This window comes from Chamaea fasciata, unplaced genomic scaffold (assembly GCF_029207755.1).
Source record: "Chamaea fasciata isolate MVZ Bird 193981 ecotype frontalis unplaced genomic scaffold, bChaFas1.0.hap1 SCAF_1, whole genome shotgun sequence".
NCBI lineage: Eukaryota > Metazoa > Chordata > Aves > Passeriformes > Sylviidae > Chamaea > Chamaea fasciata.
Window position 1 is genome coordinate 17,363,364 of NW_027094086.1, and position 22,086 is coordinate 17,385,449.

Genomic DNA, 22,086 nt, shown 5'->3' on the forward strand with positions numbered 1-22,086 from the left:
TATGCATGTATGGGGCGTGTCTGTATGTATATGTTTTCTGAGGAACTTTGCATTCAGTTTTCATTTCTGATTTTTTAATCTTTGGAAATTTCAAATCCAGTTCAGTTTCTTAGAAAAGTACTGGTGCCACAGATATATTTTTCCCACATCTTTTGAGAAAATAGTTGACTAATGGATTAGGAAAAGAGACCCCGTAGAGAAAATAATTTTTTAGGTACCTGAAAAACTCAAGTTGGACTCATTACTGAACACCGATTATTTCCATGAAGAAAAACACCGTATCTGCTAACATAAATGAGAAAAACACTAAAGGAAAACCTTCAATTTGCAATGCAATCTTTCACTTCTTAATTTGCCTTTCCAAACTGAGCACAGAGTTTCCCAAATGTCTTCACTCTTGTGACCAGTGACAGGAGTTGGGGCAATGGCAGGAATCTCAGTCAGGGGAGGTTTGGGTTGGACATCAGGAGAAGGTTCTTCAGCCAGAGAGTGGTGGGGCACTGGAACAGCTCCCCAAGGGAATCATCACAGCACCAAGTTTGACAGAGCTCTCAGGTGTGTCTGTTGGGGATGGTGCTCTGCAGGGCTGGGAGTTGGATTTAATAATCCTGAATGGCCCCTAATAACCCAGGATATTCCATGATTCTATACTGCTGTGAAATGTAACAGAGAACACTACTTAAATCTGACTTGTAACATCTCATGTAACTTAAGTTGGAAAAGCTGGAAATTTCATTTCTATTAAGAATAGAAAACATTGTTAGGTCAAAAAAGATCAATGAGCACTGGAATTCCTGACTTGTACATCTCATCTGGCCTCCCTTAGGAAAAAAAAAAAAAAGGAAAAAGGAAGAAATACCCTTCCTTCTCCAAGCGCAAGGTCTTATGTCCTGCCGAGACAGTTCTGCCACTGCCTTGGAATTTCTAGCCACAAGCTTCTTCTTGAAGATCATGTTTTCATTCTTTCTTTAAATATTAGTAACATGACATCAAAATTTCTTTTGTCTACACATTAAGAAGTATTTCTGTTAAGTGCAGTTAAACGATTTTTTTTCTTGTATTTTTGTATACTTTGCTAAACACTAAGATGTTTTCTTATGATGATCATATGTGCACAAATATGAAACATTTAGGTATACTTATAAAACAAATACATTTTAGTAATAAGATATTGTCTAAACACTTAGAGAATTTCACAGAAATTCCAGTCTCTCAGGGACTGTTACTTCCAAAAGAAGAAATGTCAGGAAAAAGATATTTAAAGTAAAAAATCTGAAAGAAGAAAGTTGAAATTAAAAGACATGAAAAGTCTTTAGTTCTGTGATATATTTATAAAAAAGATGAGGTGTGTATACAAAATACAAAAGCTAAATGTTTTAATTCCAAAGCTTTTCACAGATCTTATCAAAATACAATGCACAGGCTTTACCTAACAATTCACCTTTGTCTACTCAGATGGACTGTGGGAGTAAAAGGTGGAACACAATCCTTAATTGCTGTCATTTATTTGAATTCCTTATGTTAAAATAAATTGGCTCTGTTCCTGGCTCATGTTCTCAGAGAAGCTAATTTGGGTAACAAATTATCTTCACAGCAATTCCCAGTGCTTAAAGATAACTTAGACTTGTATGTGGGTTTTTTTTGTATGGGAAAATTTTCCAAACTGTTCTGTGAAATACGTTAATCAATATGCACATAGTGATTTAAGACTATGTCCACTATCCTCATTATTTTAAAAATGTCATGTGTTTATGACTGTGTGTATTTCTGCCCTGTTTCTGTTGTGGCTACTATTAATAATAGTACTTAATCCAATTCAGTTTTATGAGTGGAATATTTCTATTGGCTTTGGATATCATGCAGGTCTGATCAGCAATTACAAGTGTCATCTTTGTATTTATTTTTGCATTATTGTCTCACGCTTAGACATTTCCATCCCTCTACTTCTTCACTTAATTTGTTTACCTTAGAGACTATTTTACAAAGTTAATAATTTCAAAATTCTGATTGATCTCATCTATTACTGGGCCTACTGTATCATTTTCTTCTCATCTATTTTTTTCCCAGTTTATGCATAGATTTTTATGCAGACCGGTATCTGCAAACCTGTCAAAATTAGATGACTTTTCTGAATCAAAAAGGTATTATAAAGGACTACTCAAAAGTACAGAATCCTATCAATACTTTTGGGAAATGTGTGGGTATTTATGTGAAAACCAAAATAGGTATGTTGAAAACCCACATAGGAAGTTTCTGCAGGGCATTTCTAGAGCCAGGTAAAATATTCATCGACATTTTCTCTCAAACACAACCAGCTGTACCACAAACAACAACTCTAAGGACAGACACTCCATTGCTGAATATATATTGAATGATGTGTTTGCTACTACCATCCATTCTCCTGACAATCTACCAGGAATTTGATGCACTGCCTGAAAACCCTCCAGGAAACCTGAGAGGGTTAATTCTTAAATCACGTTTGACACCTACAGGAAGTGTTGTTCACTCTTCTGATGAATCTTACTTGGCTTTCTTGCTTGGAGATGTTCAACATCTCTGTGTTCAACAAATAATTTTCTTTTAAGACTGAAAGATGATATATGTGTTTCAAATGTTTTACTCAAGCAACTGTTCGAGAAGCATTATTTTCTTGAGAAGTTGAATTTACCTGATTTAAAGGCTACTTAAGTTTTATGAAATAAAGGAAAATTTAGTCATCCAGAAGGTCAAACAATGTGACCAACATTCCAAGTCCCTCAAGGAAGAAATGTGTTTAAATTTTACTTTGTTCTATCTTCTGAAAAAAATTTTAAATAACCAGTACTGTGACTACATTGAATAATCCTAAATAAGTAATCCAGTTTAGTATTCTGCATAATAAGGACAATTGGCTGCATCATTGTGTAACCTCTGGAGTGGTTTCACTCTTTAAACATAACTTTTATGGGCTTTTTGAACATTACGCATTGCTGGTAAGTCATATAGCTCTGGGAGGTCTTATGAAGCCCCAGAATAAAACAGTCACGTTGTTTCAATGATGAAAATAGAAGGAGTTTATGAACAATAAACAAATTCATTTCAGAAAATAGAAAGCTTTTTAGGAAGTAGTGGTAGCTGTTACCAGTGTAAATAAATATAAAGCAATTATCTATAACGTTTATGTTTTTTTAGGTCACACCTTATAACCCCAAGTTTTCTGCTCTGTTATTTGTAGAAAAATTATAGGCTGTATACAGCTAAAATTAGCAGAACGTAAAAATGTGGATCTTTTTCTTGGTTTGATTGGCTTGGTTTTAAATTTAGTATATTATAGAGACTTACTAAATGTGATGTACATATTCTTTAAATAACTGGCCTCAGTTCTGCCTGCCTCTCAGTTATTCTGGAAGATGTATAAAATAATCTGGGGGCAGGAAAATGTCTCTCTGCTACATACAATCTAACTGTTGGAGAATGTCCGCAGCCCAAGATAAGAGACAGGAAAATTGAATTAAAATAACATTGCCTAGATTATATAAAAACACTATTAAAACACAAAGAAGATATTTCATGAGATATTTTTCAATTTCAGTGCTTATATTCAAAGAAAACTTACAATTTTGTTACTACTCTGAAAATCAAACACAAATTACATAGGGTTCTTAGTTTTAGGCAAATTACTGACTTCAGAGAACAAGTTATTTCAGTGAAAGTAAATAGAAATAAGTACTAATAAAAAAGGGTAAGCTGTACTAGAAAGAGTTCTACATGAGATTTCACCTCTAAATATAAAATCTCTTAAACTTTAACACTGTCATCAAAACTCCTGAAATGTTTTATGACTTCCTTGTTTTTCCATTTTCTTTGCTTACAAAACGATGGAATACCGAAGGAAGCCATCTTTATAGAAAATTAGTACCCACAGTGCAGAGTAACATGTTTATGCATTGATAAAACCATGTTTATCAGGTTAATATTGTGTATAGACATAAAATAATATGGAAAAATATAGTGCATTAAAACCAAAGTGTTAGTAGAACTACTTGCATATCTTCATTAATTTTATTTTACTTACTTGTTTAAAAAAATAAAAAATTACTCAGAAAGTGAAGCCTATGAAACATCAGGTATTTGTATGCATCCCACATATCCAAACTTCACTTGCTAATGAACTAAAGGTATTTAACCTGCTCTTTTTGTTACCATGCCTTTAACTAGGCATCCAGCTTTTCCAGTGATTTATCTTCCTGGCTCTGCACGATGTCCTGCTGTTACAGTGCTGCCTCCTGCTATCACAGGGAATGCACAGAAGCTCTTTCACCTGTCTGAAGATAATTACAGGATTTCAGTCTCTAGAGCAACTAATCAATGTTATACTGGTTTTCTGGAGAACTCAATTTTCCTTAAAAAAAAAAAAAAAAAAAAAAAAAAAAAAAAAAAAAAGGAAAAATAATTTAAAACGATAAAAGGAAAAGTCTCAATTCATGCAGTAGTTTTGGAACATCAATAATTAAGAACCAGTTTAATAATCTGGAAGAACTAATACTGAGTATAAAGGACTGTTATGTAAAACACGGTGGTTTTCTTAATTGTTTATCACCGCACTGTATGTACACATATGCTGATACAAAATCCCAGACCAATGATATATCTTGATTGTTGTATCTCTCTTATTCTGAAAAAGTCCCATCATTATCCAATTTTTAAAGTAATATTCAAATGTAACTGCAAATTTTAACACTATATCCCCTGCTACAAAATCGGTTCACATTTTTCCTATAAATAATATGAAATTAAGATACGTTGATTCATATATTTCCAAATAATCACAAGTTTAGTATCTTCCAATATACTTATTTACAGGAGTAGTATTGTAGTGCTTAGGTTCCTGAATTCTCAATGATGGCAGCACCAAATATTACATTGGTAGAAGTGTAATATTCTACTAAAGAATACTGCAGAAAACATTCTCTCTACTGACTAAACCAAAGATACCCTCTTTCCGGGCCACAATTTTGAAAGGAACAGAAAAGGCAGAATTAAATGAATGAAGAAAAACAATTATATTAGATAAGGAAAGGTAATGCCTCCCTTTCTATCTACTTGCTTTCCTCGTGGATTATAGAAGTAGGAATAGGGATTTGCTCTCTTCCCTTTTTCTTTCCCTATTTTTGTGTTACCTCTTTGACAGATCACAACTATTTTATTCATGCCATGAGTGGATATAGGGAATAAGGTGGTTAAGTTTGTCTTGGAGGGGACATTGTCAGTTATGGGAAGAGGACAGGTTTTGAGGATATTGTGATCTACCCCGTTAGCAAAAGAAAACCGCTGGCTCTCAGATGATCTCAGAATCAACAGAACTGGAGTTTTGTTAAAAAGGAGCTAAATAACAAAGGTGAAATGGCCAAACTGCTAATGGGCATGGTGGTATTAAGTCAAAGATTGTACTTTATGATCTTGGAGGTCTTTTCCAGCTCTTATGATTCTATGTCTTGTCCACCTGCCTAAAGTAAAAAGTGAGGAGTAAATTGTAAAACCGCAATAGATAAAACTTCAGCAAGATTTGCAACAGTTGATGATTCAGTCAGGAATCCATTCAATTGTCTAAAGGAAGATTTCCATGCTATTTGGGCTCCCCTAGATATCTGAAACAGTTGCATGGGACTCAAATATGGGAAATTCAGACAATTTCAGAGATTAAACAGGATACCTGGGTCATCTCCAAGCAGGATAAATGTTTCCAATCAGGTAAGTGAATCAAGTCCCTAATGATTAATTGCATGTCTAGTAAATCTAGAAGTTCAATGGTCATTGATATGCACACCATCCCCCAGATTTTGAGTCTCCAAATGAAAATATAAATACTAGTCATTTTTTATTACATCACCTTTATATCAAAAACCTCACCAGGTTTGTGTTGAAAACATATTCATTCTCTTCTACTTTCCATTCCATATGCATCAGCACTGTGTCTTATATACTTGCTACCTTGGGGGAAAGAAGTTTTTCCTTCGGAAAAAAAGCATTTTCACAAAAAATGTTTTCCAAGTATGTTTTCACACTTGATTTTAAAAATCTAACTTCAGGCAAATAAATTGTAATTTAAAGAATAATCTCAGTGAAATTTCCTATATCACATCCCCAAGATCCAAACTTGAAGATTCCAATAAGGAAATTATTTGAGAAATGTAGAAACCGGTTAGACCTTAAAAAATTTGTGGAAGACACCAAGCTTGTTGCAAGTGACACAAGTAAAGTTGTAGAATTGTTCAAAATGAACATTTTTTTAGTCCCAGAATTACCTTATGGACAAAAAAGAAGCACAGCAAATAGCTGGAGCGGGCAGGATCTTCCCGGGATTCTTGTAGGGAAATGCACAAAGTTCATGGTTCCTCCTCAGTTTTTAGCTTTTTTTAGTGCCCCAAGTTACCATGCCTTGCTTCTTTCTTACTGGCTCCCAACCCTGCTTCTGGTGCCACCTGCCCAGCTCCAGGGGACATCATGGGTGACTGCCTATCCTATGATGACTGCCAGGTTTATCTGACCTTGTTTGTCTGTGACCATCACAGAGGTTCAGCTCAGGCCGGACAATGGTCCCGTGGCCACCAGTTTGCTGTCAGAGCAAGAAGGGAAGCTCTGCTACAGGCTAAGCACTGCCCTGACAGCCCAAGTTGATACCTGCTGCCATTTTCTAGTGTCAGAACTCCGTTTGCTGGCCAACCAGCAAGTTATGGTGTTCGGTTACAAATTTGGCCTTGAATTTTCTTCAAATATAGAGCTCTCTGGGTACAGTTTAATGGTGTGTCTCTGAAGGCAGATCAGCAATAACAAATGTTTGTGGTGCCTGCACTTATTTGCACTCTTTTGACAGAAACTTCACCTTGTAGAAATCTGAAGTGATTGCTGATCTCTTCTGTAATGCTCTGCTGCCTCTCTATTCCTGCCTGCATTGAGCACTCTTTCTTATCTAGGAAAGATTATTTAGGCCTAACTTGTCAGGCATTCTCTTTTTCAAAGCAATGGTTTGGTAAGTGATTTCAGCATCCAAACCACAATGCTACAGATTAATGAAATGCACAAAGTTTATTCTTGACCTGTTTACACACAGCATGTGGGTTGGTCTGTGGGATACAGATGGTCATACATGTAGACCTTCTAGTAATAACACACAAGAATGCAGTGACCTGAGCTATCATGTTTAGTATGAGGGCTCCTTCCCCTCTGTTAGACATTTTGAAATCTTGTGATCATTTAGAATTTTACTGAGTAAGAGAAAAGGAAGGATGTGAAAAAAACACATTGTAGAGCAGCTTGTTATTCAAGGTGATGTAAATAGGTGCTGTAAAAAAGAGTATGCATTGTTGTTGAATTTTAATAATTGCACCCTTATATATATTCATCTTCCAGAATGGAGGAAAAGAGATTAAGAAAACCAATGTTTTTCAAGATAGACACCAAATCAAGTTTCATTTTTTAAAATAATTTGTAAATTCTGTCAAGATATATAGAGCAATAAATGAAACTGCCTTGCGCCTTGCTAATCTGGAATGATGTAAAACCTTGAGAAAAGTGTACACTGTAATAATTTTTACAGAGAAAAGAGGAGCTATTTTACTGAAACGTTGAGCAGCTATTATATAATTTATTGATCAACTATAAATAATTGATGGTAAGTATTAATATTTTTTTAACCTCTGACATGACCTTAGTTTATGAAAATATCTGCAGGTCTCCTCTTCTGATACTGCTACTGGTCACACAATAAAATAAGAAGCCTATTGATGAAGATAAAAAGACATGTAGGTAGAAATTTAGCACAGGATGATTCCTATACGATGCAGATATTAAACAGATAGAGTGAGGATCCCTTTTCCTTGACAATTCCCTGCATAATTGTTCATTCTGCTGAATGAACAATTATATATATATATATATATATAATTTTATATATATATATATATATATATATATATATATATATATATATTACTTCACCTAGTTATATATATATATATATATAACTAGGTGAAGAAGCAGACAGTGCCTACCCTTGCTCTCCAAGTAAACAAAACCCCTGAAGATGGAAGTTTGAGGCTGGTCAATTCTAGCACCAATAGGAACTCTGCTGCCCAGCTTGTTTACCAGCAGTCCTGGTTTACCTGCAGAGGTACCAGTTGACTGGAGTTAGCAAATATAAGGTTATGGGAATAGTGCTAAACACCTGGCATCTTAATCAAGATTAGAAGAAGAGAATATTGACTCTAGAGGCTCTGATAATCTGTGTGTGTGATTGAAGGTGCTGTGGGAAAACTATTTTGGTGGAAAATACACCATATGTGTGTGTGACTTACTGTACTTGAAAATAATCACATGCATGGAATGCTTGAGACGCTTTGTGTGTTACAAAATCAGCAGAGGCTTTAGGGACCAATCAGAAGGCAGTGATTTATCTGAAACGTAGTTAAAATAGAAGGGAGTTCACATGGGAAGAATGGAGAGAAAAAACAACACTTGGTTATCTCAAAACTATATCACTGCATCACTGCATCTTTTTTCCCATCCCCAACATCTTTTACATTTAAAATTTTCTTTACATTTGATTTCACCTCCAACATAAGATCCATCTACAGAAGGGTTCTAAGGAGAATCCAGGGAACTACAGGCCAATCAGCCTGATCTCACTGTTGGGGAAGGTCATGGAGCTGGTTGTCTTGAGTGCCATCACATGGCACATGGGGGCCACCAGGGGATCAGGCCAAGCCAGATTGCATTTATAAAACACAGGTCCTGCTTAACCCACCTGAAATTAAATAAAAAGAAACATTTCTTCATAAACAGGGATGTAAAGTATGGTAACAGGGTGCCCAGGAAAGTGGTGGAGTCATTATTCCTGGAAGTGTTCAAGTAATATGTGTATATGACACATGAGGACATGGCTTATGGTGCTAGGTTGATGTTGGACTTTATGTTCTTAGAGGTCTTTTCCAAACTTAGAGATTCTGTAATTCTGTGATTCTATGACCAATGTGTAAAATTACTCTGAATTACCAAAGATAAAATAAATTTAATTAGGTCACAATTATGAATGCTTTACAAGGATCTTTAATCAAGACAATATCAAGGAAAATGTTCCTCAATACTTTGGAAAAAGACCAACAAAAACAACATAAATAACAAGCCAGACTTAGAAAATAATTTGTAACAAAGATTTAAAGAAGAAGCCAATATTGCCACAAGGTAAAAAGTGAGTCAGGATATATCAGAGGGTTTAATCCTACAGGCTTTTGCACATTATTGTATTCCATATCCTGTGATATTTTTAAAATATGTAACTATTTTACTTTGACTTTCAGATACTGTATTGGCATCATTAAAATCAGCTTCAAGCTTTTTACAAGATCTTCTTCAATAAAACCAAATGAAAATAAATTCAACACAAGGACATAGAATACAAGACAGATCTCCAGACTGGTAATTTTCTTTTGAAAAGAATGTCATTGGAATAGGTCCTAAAGCCTTGTCTATCAAGGCAATAAAGATTGGACTGACCATAAAAAAATGCAGAATTGTCTCACACAAATCAAAAAATTAAATAGTATGCAAAACTTAGTGGGGATGAATTCCAAGTGAAGTACATGGAGGAAAAAAAATCTTAAACTAAGACAGCAAGTCCTGGATCCAAGCTTTTCATTATTATTATGAGTGACCTATTGGAGTTAAGATAGTTAGCTTTGCAAACACCATTTTAGTATGTAACTGTAGTTTATAAAAAAGTAGTATATTTTTCATTCCTTTGCTAATATTGGAGAAAACATCAGTTTTTCTATGTTAATCCTGTCTGTAGTCACATGTCGTAGGTCATATGTTGTAATAGAAAAGTTATCAAAGGCAGCAAGCATGTATTGACTTCTGTATTGGACATCAGAAGGTAAACCTCACTCTGTGAAAAAAAAAGGATAAATGAGAGAGACTGTACAAGAGGTCAACCAAAAACATATGTCCTGGGGAGATTGGGTGGGCAATGATTATTTTTTCTCTTTTCCAGTATCAGCAGTGGATAAAAGAAGCACGAAAGATAATCAAAAGGTGCACTCACAAAAAGTCAGAGGAGGTGAATGTCAGGTGACTGAGCTGTGGACTTCCAGTGCTAATAGAACTGGCTTTATAGGAGGAAAGCAACTTTTTGAGGGTTACTAAACACATGGAAATTGAGTCTCAGAGAAGAAGGCCTCAACTGAAACAGATCAAAAGCTGAGGGAGTTTTCAGGGGAATTTTCATATCTGCTTGCTCTATTCTTAAATCCTTTTCTAGACATGTGCTTTTGGCCACTATCTAATGCAAATGCTCTGCTAGATGGACCTTTACCCAGTAGGACTTTACTTATGTCTTGTGTATTTATGATGAACAAATGTGATTGCCCTGTGTGGTCCTGCAGTGAAATGATTTAATGCAATTTTTGGCTATCTAAACAGTGGAGGATTGCAATGAGGTAAGAACAGCAGGGATTCCGCCCTTGAACACTGTTTAGCTGTAGCAGAGGCACTATATATGCTTTTGGTCAGATCTTCAAGAAAGATAAACTGCAAAAATGAAAAGTCAGAAAAGAATATGTTAAAACCTTTATAGTAATGGATCAAAGAAACTCAACTGTTCAGGAACAAGATAAAAAAGTCTTCTGATCACAATCAGTATGTAAACAAGATTTTTGATGAGTACTTGAGCTGGTTTTGTCTGGGATAGAGTTAAATTTCTTCATGTTAGAGTACTGGGCTAGGTTCTGGATTGTGCTGGAGGCAATGTTGGTAATTCAGAGATATTTTCATTATTGCTGAGCGGTGCACAGAGTTAAAACCTGCTCTGCTTCTCAGCTCATCGTATAGTGAGTAGGTTGGGGGCGTATGAGATTCCTTGAAGAGGATGCAGTCAGTACAGTTGACCCCAACTGATGAAAGGAATATTCCATAACACATGGCATCTTGGTCAGCATACAAATTTGGAGGTTTGGAGACTGTCTAGGCATTGATCAGTTGGTGGTGAGCAATTGTTTTCATTTCCATCACTTGTCTTAGAATCACAGAATCATAGAATCATTTAGGTTTGGAAAACAACTGCAAGATCACTGAGTCCAACCTTTGACTGATCACTACCTTGCCAACCATGGCCCCATGTGCCACAACCAACCTTTTCTTGAGCGTCACCAGGGATGGTGACTCTGCCACTTCCCTGGGCAGTTCATTCCAACATTTGATAAACCTTTCCATGAAGAAGTTCTTTCTCCTGTCCGACCTAAACCTCTCCTGGTGCAGCTTGAGGCCATTTTCTCTTCTGCTATTACTAGCTGCCTGGGAGAAGAGGCCAATCCCCAATTTGCTGTGACTTCCTTTCAGGTAGTCTTTCTTGGGTTACATTTTTCTTTCTTTGCTATTTTCCTTTTCATGACAATATTATTGCTATTTTTGTTGTTGTTATTATATTTTAATTATTAAAAATTCCTCATCTTAACCCATAGGATTTATCGCTTTTGAGCTCTCAATTCTCTTCCCCCATTCCTCTGTGTGTGGGTTGAGCAAGGGCTGTGTGGTGCTTACTTGCCAGCTGGAGTTAAACTAAGACAGCGCTAACCTGTAAGTGGATTCTCCTCCTCAGCTGAAGCACAGCACAAAGCCCTAGCTAGTTGCCTTGCTAGTTACTCTTTTCAGGCATGAAATATGATCTGTACAGATACTGTGCAATTACTATGTGTCTAAACTGTTAGTTAATTTGTCTTTTTTATTATTTAAATTGTACATATTATTAAGAAAATAAGATATTTCCAGTAAAATGGATTTGGCCAGGCATCAAAAAAAACTTTATTTGTGAAATTTAAATTAAATATGTCCATGTGTTATAAAGGTACAGGAAAAGACAAATTTTGAAAACATGAGGAACAGAGGAGCAAATCCTCAGAATTCTGGTACAGACTTTAACCATATATTTATACTTTCAAAGAAAAACTTATGATTTTAAAAATAAACTCACAACTGAATTATATTGATATTTTTAAGTTATTTCACTTTCTAGTCTGTCTGTAAATGTTATATGTAGGTTGATATAAACAAAATCTAGGGAGTGTAACCCTCTGCAGGTTAATTAACTGTTAAGTGTTGATATCTTGTGATTGGGAGAAAAGTAATTTAAAAGAAAAAAATTAACAATCAGTGGAAAAGATGATGCATTGCATTATTTATAGGAAATAATATCACTATTCACTTCTTCTTACTAAAGAGAAAAAAAATCTATTCACTTCTTATTAAAAAGAAACTATTGTGTTTTTTCATTCCAGCAGTAAAACCACTGTATTTTACAATCTAATGTAATTCAATCTCCCTATCTATACATTGAAACTGCCTGTTTATAGATAGAAGAATTAGTAGACAAATATATCTTTAGAAAGGAACAAACATACAAGATATATCATAAAGTATGCTGAGCCTTACAACAGGATATCAAGGAAATAAATGGTTAGGATAAATATTTATCTTTTGTTCCAAAGCACAGCTTAACTTTCCTTGCTCACTAATAGTGTCCTTGATGAGAACAATAAATCTTTTTAGATGGGGAACAAAGTTAATGTTTAAAACTACGCAATTCAGTCTGGAGCTACCATGTAAATAAGTTGTCTGACAGAACTGGCAAAGATAAGGTATTTATTGTAAAAAACCTAGGAACATGAGTAGTATGCAAGAGACAATCAGAGGGGTAATAGTGTAGGAACTTGGGGGTAGACATAAAGACGGTTTAACCAGTATTACAAAAGCTGTGTGTGCAAGCAAAGGAACTGGTTCGCCCCTTCCCATGGGCAAGCAGGGCTCCAGACATCCCCAGGAGAGCAGGATTACTCGGTAATCACAGAAACACAGAATCAAGTCCAACCTACAACCCAACACCACCCTGTCCAATAGACCATGTCACTTTGTGCCAAGTCCAGTCTTTCCTTGAACACCTCCAGGTACAGTGACTCCACCACCTGTCTAGGCAGTCCATTTCAATATCTAATTACTCTTTCTGTGAAAAATTCTCCCTAATGTCCAACTTAAATCTCCCCTGGTGCATTTAAGATGGTGTCCTATTGTCCTATTGCTTGTTTCCTGGGAGAAGAGGCTGCCTACGCCCTCCTTTCAGGTAGCTGTAGAGAGCAGCAAGGTCACTCCTGAGCCTCCTCTTCTCTAGGAAGAGAAATGTCATAGCTGCAAATGTCCTCCCCCTTCCTTCTTCTACCCCCAGTTTTATGTTTATATTTTAAGCGTGACAGCAGATGGTCTGGGATCTCCCTAGGATCATTTGGTGTCATCTGTCCTGGCTGTGTCCCCACCAAACATATAATTCTGAAAGACATGAAGCATAATGTTCATTATTTTTGAAATCCTTCTTATCATTTTCCCCTTTCAGTAGATTTTGATGCTCTACTAGATATGTAGAGACCAGATGACTATAGAAATAAATTTGGGGTTTGGGCTGACAACTCGGAAAGAGGTTGTTTTTGCAGTATCAGTAAAGACCATATATGCCATAATAATAGTAAAAGCCTGATTCAGGTTCCCTGGAAAAATATGTGAATCTTTTCTCCCACAAGAATTGAGTTACATCTTCAGCTATCATAGATCTTATTCATGAGGGCAAATACTTTGGAGAAAAAAGTATAAATTAACCATGATTGAGAATCTGGGGACTGACTTCAGTAAAAGAGATAGCAATCTTCTAGACTACACCATTATCTAAATGCAGCAATCTGGAAAAACAGTGTCATGACAATGTTATCATGGGCAGACATTAAATTAATCTAGTTGAAATTTTATGCAGGAAGAATAAATTGAGTAAAGAATGAAGAATCTTGTCTTGCCTACTAGTACAATACAAAAATAAACAGAATGAGTTAATCTGTCAGAAAGGTATTAGTCAGAGTATCATGACATTACTATTATCCAATAAGTGTTCAGACTTTTATAGGAGAAATTAAGAAAAATAAGTTAGTTTGTTCATGGCAGGATTTTTTAAATTCTTTTTTATCTTATGGTTTGTTGTTTGTTTTAATTTTGTGCCTCTTTGTGTCTGTGTCTATTGAAACTGAACTACTGTCAGGGACAGCACCAGAACAAAAAAAAATTTCTTTTAGATTCATATAGTGAAAGCTTGGTGCAGATAATAGATGGAGACAAAAAGGTATTTTGAGTAACTGGGAAAACAACACCCCAACACAAACCCAAACTATTTTACGTCTCAGGTGACCAGGTGTTCAGTTGTGGATAAACATTTCTTAATTAGAAATATAGATAATATAGATTTACGAGACAGAATTTAGATTCCTAATGAACAACTATTTAACCATTTGCTTTAAATTCATTATTGGATATGAGGGTACATGCAATCACTGGGGGAAAAAAAGGGAAGGTTATTTTAAAAGTAACTAGAAGAGGGTTTGGGGCAGTACTCCTGTGTGAGTCGAGGGCAGAGGCTGCAGGTACCCAGATGTAGCTGGTCCCACCTGCCTACACAGGGGAGCCATGACAAACACAGCTGAGCCCTTCAGCCAAGCTGGTGGTGATTCTGGGGTAAGGTATTTTTTTTTTTTAAAAGCAAAATTTCAGAGAGGATTAAGGGAGGAAAACAACAAACACAAGAAATGATCCTGTGCACACCATGGTCATACATGAAGGAGGGGGTGGAGGTGCTCCAGGCTCAAGTGCAGCCCATAATGAGGACCACACTGGGGCAGCTGTAGCTCATGGAGGTCAGTACACCAGAGCAGGTGGATCTTTCCTGAAAAAATAACTCCCATGAAGAATCCATGCTGGAACAGATATTACTGAAAGACCATGGCTGGTGAAGGACCCATGTTGAATCAGGTTTATCCTGAAGAAGGGACCCCATACTGGAACAGGATAAGAGCCTGAGGAAGGAGAGATGAATAGTTATTAACTGGATGCAATGCCTATTCTCTATCCACCCTGAACCCCTCAGGGAGGATGAGGTGGCAGAGAGTAAGAAGTGAAAGGGTGAAGATAAGCCTTGGGAAAAAAAAAGTCTAGGCTAAGGCACCTTCACCTTCCAAATCTAATTGTCAAAAAATTAAATTCATTTCCATGAGGTCTAGACTCTTTTTCTTTCAATGGTAAAAGCATTAATTGATCTCCATATCTTTATCTCAATTACTTACTTTTTTCATATTATTTTCTCATTTTGTCCTACTGCAGAAAGGGAGTGAGAGAGTCAGTGAGTGGATATCTGGCAGCAGTGAAGGCCAACCTAGCACAGTATCATATAAAAATATGGTAGAGTAAGTGATCCCTAGAATCATTTGGAAATAAATGCAGTAAAAACTTGCATTAATTCATTAAACCATTTCTTTACAGACTTCACTGCATGTGTAGGACTTAGAGGCCCTTTTTCACCCTCTCAAGACCCTTTCTGAGCTGATTTTTCTTAATTTTACCTGTTGCTCTATTAAATATTCCATATATTTTTAGGTGCCAAAACAGCATGCTCAATTAATTAGCTGGGGTATCAGCAATGGGTAAAAAACAACCTTGAGTGACCTATGGTAGCTAATTCTTTACTATAGGATGATATCTGAGGGCAAAATGGTGACCTGTGCCCTGGGAATTGTTTTACTTCCCAGTTAAACTTACTGTGTCTTCCTCCAATTAAAATGTATATCAAATATCTTTTTTGTTCAGACATGAGTTCAAAATACATGTAAAAATATTTTTCTTGTACCTTTATATCATCCTGCATATTTGAAAGTAAAGTAGTGGCACAAGAGAATATATTACTTATCTGTTTTTCAAAGGAATCTCCCATTCCTATCACAGTGAGTGTGCTATTCTGTAGGGAATTGCTAAATGGATTAAAAAGACAACAGGAATATTTTTTCCAACATCTTTACTAAAGGCAAGAGAATTCATATAGCTTAATCCAATTACCCAAAGTGCTCAAACATTGTGCAATGACCAACGGATACAATTCTGGTCTCACTTTTTCTTTTTTTTTTTTTTTTTTCTTCCTTGAGTTAGTTTTTGAGTAAATTTAAAGACTATAAAAAAGGTTCTTAATACTAACTCCAGATACAGAGGTTCAAGATACAGCTATCTCAAATAGCTCTAGCTAACTTAATAATAAATATAACCTCTAAATCCTTTAAAATAGCACCTCATCCATTTATTAACCCAAAGTGCCTAACATCTACCAGATTTTAAAGTGAAAGGCTATACATTCCTTTTTCTCTGAAAATTGATTAATTTTAATTGAATATTAATAAGAGAGAAAAGTATGTATCTGTGAAGAAAGTACTTCAAAGGTCCTATTAATTTTCTATTTTATACAAAAGGTATCTTCCAGTTTTCTAAAGTGTAAGAAGCCAGACTTTGTGTCTTGAAAATCTAGAAAGTAATTTTAAAAAGAGAATAGCATATACTTAATGTTTACTACAATAATAAAACAAAATGTAATTTACCAAGAAAACATTCAATTAGAATGTTGTGGGTTGACCTTGGCTGGCTCCCAAGTGCCCACCAAACCACTCAATCATGCCCCTCCTCATCACGACAGGTGAAGAAAACACAGCAATAAGATTGTGGGTTCAGATAAGGACAGGGAGAGCTCACTCAGCAATTATGTTTGCAGGCAGAACAGACTCAGCTAAGGAAAAATAATTTAATTTTTTGCCCATTGAAAAAGTAAGTATGGGGAGAAATAAGAATAAATCTAAAATCACAATTCTGCCAGCCCTGCCATCTTCACATCTTCACTAATTTCAATCTCTCAAGGGAGACGAGGGGATGGAAAATGGTGTTTGTGGTCAGTTCATGGTGCATTGTGTCTGTTGCTCATGCTCTTCTCCTCCAGCACGGGGTCCCATATACAGGAGACAGTTCTTCACAAACTGCTCCAATGTTGGTCTGTCCTATAGGCTGCAGTTCATGAATTCCTACAGTGAGTCCCCTCCACAGGGTGCAGTCCTTCATGAGCAAGCTGTTCCAGCATGGGTCCTCTTTTGGGCCACAGATCTTGCCAGGAAACTTGCTCCAGCATGTCTCCATGGGCTGCAGCTCTCTTCAGGGTGCGTCTACCTGCTCCAGTGTGAGGTCCTCCATGGGCTGCAGGGTAACAGCCTGTGTCACCACAGTCCTCCTCATGGACTGCAGAGGAATATCAGCTCTGACTCATGCATCACCATGTCCCCCTCCTATTTCACTAGCCGTGTGTCTGCACAATAGTTTCTCTCACATATTTTTTCCCATAGCAGCTGCACAGCATTTTCTCCCTTTTTAAAATACGTCTTCATGGAGGCACTACCGCTGTCAATGGTCAGCTCAGCTTTGACCAGTGGCAGGTCCTTCTTGGAGATGGCAGGAACTGTGTCTGTCAGACATGGGGGACATCTTCTGACAGAAGTTCTGTCAGTTCTGTAGTGTTCCTGCTACCAAAATCGTGTCATGTATACCAAATACATAAATCCAATGCATAGGAAAAAAAAAATCAAATGTCCATCAAAGCTCAGATCAGGAGGAAAAAAGTGTCAGATTATTCTTTCTCTACTCTGAAGCCCAAGATACCTTTACACCCATGAATTTCTGGTAATATAGTAATTAATCTCCTCATTTATTAGACAGTTTAGAACACAAAAAGGACTACTTACCTATATGATAATTATATATGGAGTTCTTACACTTAAATACAGTGGAGGAGCAAATTATTAGCTGAATGAATTGTAGGGTTTGAGAAGTGAAATAATGTCTAACCATAAAATATGTCAATCATTTCTTAACATTCAAATTCATGTTCAAATTCAGTAAAATCCCACTGAAATTCAGATATGTTTGCTTTGAGGAATTTGAATAATAGGAGAAATAAGCAAATATACATACAAATATGTGTGTATGTGTATACATTTCTTGGATTGTTCTTGACTTTAAAACCTTTCATATGTCTGTAAAAGACAAAAGTGAAACACAGTCCATTTAACTAAATTAGTTAAATCTTTAGATTTAACTAAAATCACACAAGATATTTTCCTTCAAGATCTTATTCTGAATTTTCTTATTTCTAACCACAAATAGACCATCATACCTAGTGGGTGATGTACCTTGACTCAGAGGTCTAAGTCTGAAGGGAAAAGGCAAACAGTTTCAACTATTGGCCAGTAGAAATGGAGTTACAGTTCCCATCCTCTGTCTTTTTCTTACTCCCTGTCTGCTAGTTCATGATGCAAAAAAGTATTTCTCTACTGTATTAGTTTATTTGAAATACAGGTATAAAAAATCCATATAAGATTTGGCAGAATACCATCTCCTCCAAAAGCCTGAAATAACAGACATTAATTTAAGACTGTGGCGTGGTCTGTGTTTATTTCTTATGTACAGTTTTGCTTCACAAATGAATAAAGTTCTATCTGAGAAATCCACAGAGGTACCTTCAAACCCAAATTATTCAATGATTAACAAACTGGTCACAATTTTTTTTCCTTCTGTGTTCAGGAATCAGCTGTAACTTCATGGCTGTTTTAGAATACTCTAAATGAATACACTAAAGCAAACAGGTTTGTACTTTCAGGTTTGCTGTTTCATCTCTTTCGCAACAACAGTGTTCTTTTACACAGCATTTTTCTCTTTAAATGACAATCTTTTTCTAAAAATTCTAAAGCTGCCATTTTGCATTTTACAAACCTGACCTTTATTATTGCCACTTGGAGAACAAAATTAGGTATCATTAATATTTTTTCTGGCAAGGACCTTCAAACACCAGTTGAAAGAAACTGATAGAGTAGGTATATACGAGTGTATAACACAAGAAAAAAACGCTTTTCTTTAGAGCAAACAGTAGGACCTTAGAGGCACTGATCTGGTGCAGCTCTCATTAATGGACTTGTCACTTTCCCCACTGTAGGAGCATTCGTGGACGGCAGGGTGAAGGAATTCTGCTGACCTGAGATATTCTAGAATACGTGGTTTTATTGCAAGGGTCATGGGTAAAAAGAGCCTTGCCTTCAGCCAGCAGCCTCGACTGAAGGAAAGTCCCAGAGAGAGCGAGAGGAAGAGCAAGGGGGTTCGAGTTAAGAGAGAAGGGAGCAAGGAAGCCAGGTGGCAGGGGTCAGAAAGCAGGAGGAAGAAGTAAGAGCCAAGAGAGGTAGAAGTAAGAGCTAAGAGAGGTAGAAGTAAGAGCCAGGAATAGAGAGCGAGGTCCTTCTTACAATGCATTATATCTCCTTTTGTGATGAATATTCTAATTTACAGCGACCAACCAATACAGGACACAAAATGCTATAGAATCTACATATAGCCTATAAGAACCACTACATTATCATACTATGTTATATTTTAAACTCTAAAAACTACTCTTTAGACTTTTCTGTTTTGCCACATTGACCCTTGGCTCCCCAGCTAGCAGAAGGGCATCACTCCATAAAAAGGGACCCTTCTTCAGCTAGCCAGGCTATTGTCTTCAGGTTATACAGCAACCAAGACTCGGCATCCCACAACCCAAAGTAAGCCTCCATTTCTACTCCGACCACGGGTTTCATGTTTTCAGAATCTCCCACCAAACAATCATCTCTATTAGGTTTCCCTGATTCATCTTCCCCAACAACCCACTTTTTTTTTTTTTTTTGGGGGGGGGTCAATCCCTATTTTAACAAAAAAGTTAAATTATTCTGCAATTTATATGGCCAGAATAAAGGTAGTCTTGAATTGTGGCACTGAATTCTTTAAACTATAAGTCATTAAGGAAAAAAATTGTTGTCTAGAAGAATAGATTCTTAAGACATCCAACACAACAGCATGTCTACTATCTGCTGTTGAAAAAACAATAAATTACTAGCAAATGATAATGGACTAAAAGATGTTGTTGGGTTATTTTAGATATTTGCTGAAGACATTGTTTTCAACTTGATGTACTAAAAATTTTCAGAAAAAAAAAGAAAAATCAAAAACTATAAGCAGCATGAAAACAGTGGTCATGGAGTCTAAGGAATATAAAATTTTGTCTCACATTTTCAGAATGAAATTATCCTACACCATCTCATAAAATATAATCAATGATGCTAAAGATCTAGGAAAAATTACTAATGAAAAGTTAGTTTGAAGGTGAAGAATGAGATTCAAAAAATTGGCTTTGATAACATACCTAATGTTCTGTAAATAGATGCAAAAAGGTGCACAAAAACCAGAGAAATTACCAAAGAAATAGCAAATATTGACCGCTATCAGAGAGGAAGTCTTTTTGCAGGGCATGCCATATTTGAAGTTCCTAAATATTTATAACTGGAGGATCACATGAGGGTAACCTCTTAAGTTTTGTTTGATTAAAATACAGTACAAAAGGCTCCAGGGAAACACAGAAAATCTGAATTTACATGTTTTGATTTTGTATGACTGTTTACTGCACACTTACCATGCCAAACAAGCTGTTCATCCTGCTCAGACAGTGCTGTTGCAATGGTTAACCTTATTTGCACCTCGTCTCATTAAGTAGTTTTTGTGATGTCTGTAAACTATTTCTGTGGCTTGTGAGAAGTCAGGTAAGCAGGCAGCTTCTGAAGTGACATACAGAGGTTTCACATTTGAGGAAAGAGCAAGGCTCAGCTCTTTAACACCACCTTTCTTTTTCCTGTGCTTCTGCTACCTTGTACTGACTTTTGTAGCACACAAAGCCTTGCAGATGGGAAAGGGATAATGTTTCACTAAGCAAAATGCCTGTCTTGATAACTTTTTTCAGCCATGTTATCTTTACATTTTCTAGAATGTTTTTCACATATTCATGCAAAAACACAAATATTTTCATATTCATCTCATATTCTTAAAGCAGTTGCACTTCAGGCAATTTTTCTACTATGTCTTAACATTAGGAACACTGATTGCTTATTGGGAAAAAAAAAGTGGCTCCAGTAGCAGTAAGACTGCGTTAGTTTTATCTTTCTACAAATGTGTTATAGGCTCTCGGGATAAATGCTGGCCTTAGTCATCACATAAATCACTTTTAAGTGATTTTAAGTGGAAATTTTTATTAAGAGGAGGAAGTAAAAATTATATTATTAAAAAAAATTTATAAATAAAAGGTATTACTTATTATTCTAAAATATTCATTGTATAATGAGTGAAAAAATACATAGAAAAATGATTCATCATTATCTTGTAAATTTTTCTATGCCAAGGTATGAGAAATAGATGTTTTACTTTCAGACTTGTGTTTATCCTAAAGGTTGGACTACAAGAGGAGTCTTGGTTATGTTTCAAGTGAAGATGCAGTCTGGTCCAGTGGAAAGTTCCCTGACTATGACAGGGCAGTTGAAACTGGATTATCTTTAAAGTCCCTTCCATCCCAAGCCATTCTAAGATTCTGTAAAGATATATAAATACTTTCAACTAATTCAAAGTGAAATAATATAGCTTTTAGGGCAGGTCATAATTGAAATTTACAGATTTCTGTCCAGCTGTTTTGCCTTAATCTTTTCCAGCTGTTTTCCTAAATCTATTACTATTTTAGTAATAAAGATTCCCCCTTATGCATTCTCTCCTTCTGTTTTTCTCTTAGAGCATTGTAACCCTGTGCACCACTTGTTTAATTTGCCACCACAAATGTTAGAATACGTTATAAAGCCAGAAAACTTTTGGTTCTTTAATGATTTCCATATCTTCAGTTTTTCAGCAGTTTTTCCATTGATAGCTGTATGTTTGAGAAGACAAATTTACCACCCGTAACAAAAGCTGCAAAAGAGTAAATTACATATAATTTTCAAATAATATATTTCAACTTCCCTTTGCAAATGTTCTAGGATTTTGAGGAGTTTTCATTTTAGAAATCACTGAAGAAGCTAAGATGAAAGGCAGTTTTAGCTATTATAGACCCTTTCTTTAAAGTCAACAGAAAAACTATTTTTTCAATATTCTTTCCTTTTTTTGGGATTGTATGAGGATATGTTTATCTGTGCATAACCTGTAAAATACAATAAATACTGAACCACAAAAAGCTTACAGGTGATCTGAAATATCAGTGCTCACTGTAAAAAGCTGGAGAAAAAAAATCACAGTACTGAGTGATTAGGAGAATAAACAGAAAAGAAATAAACAAAA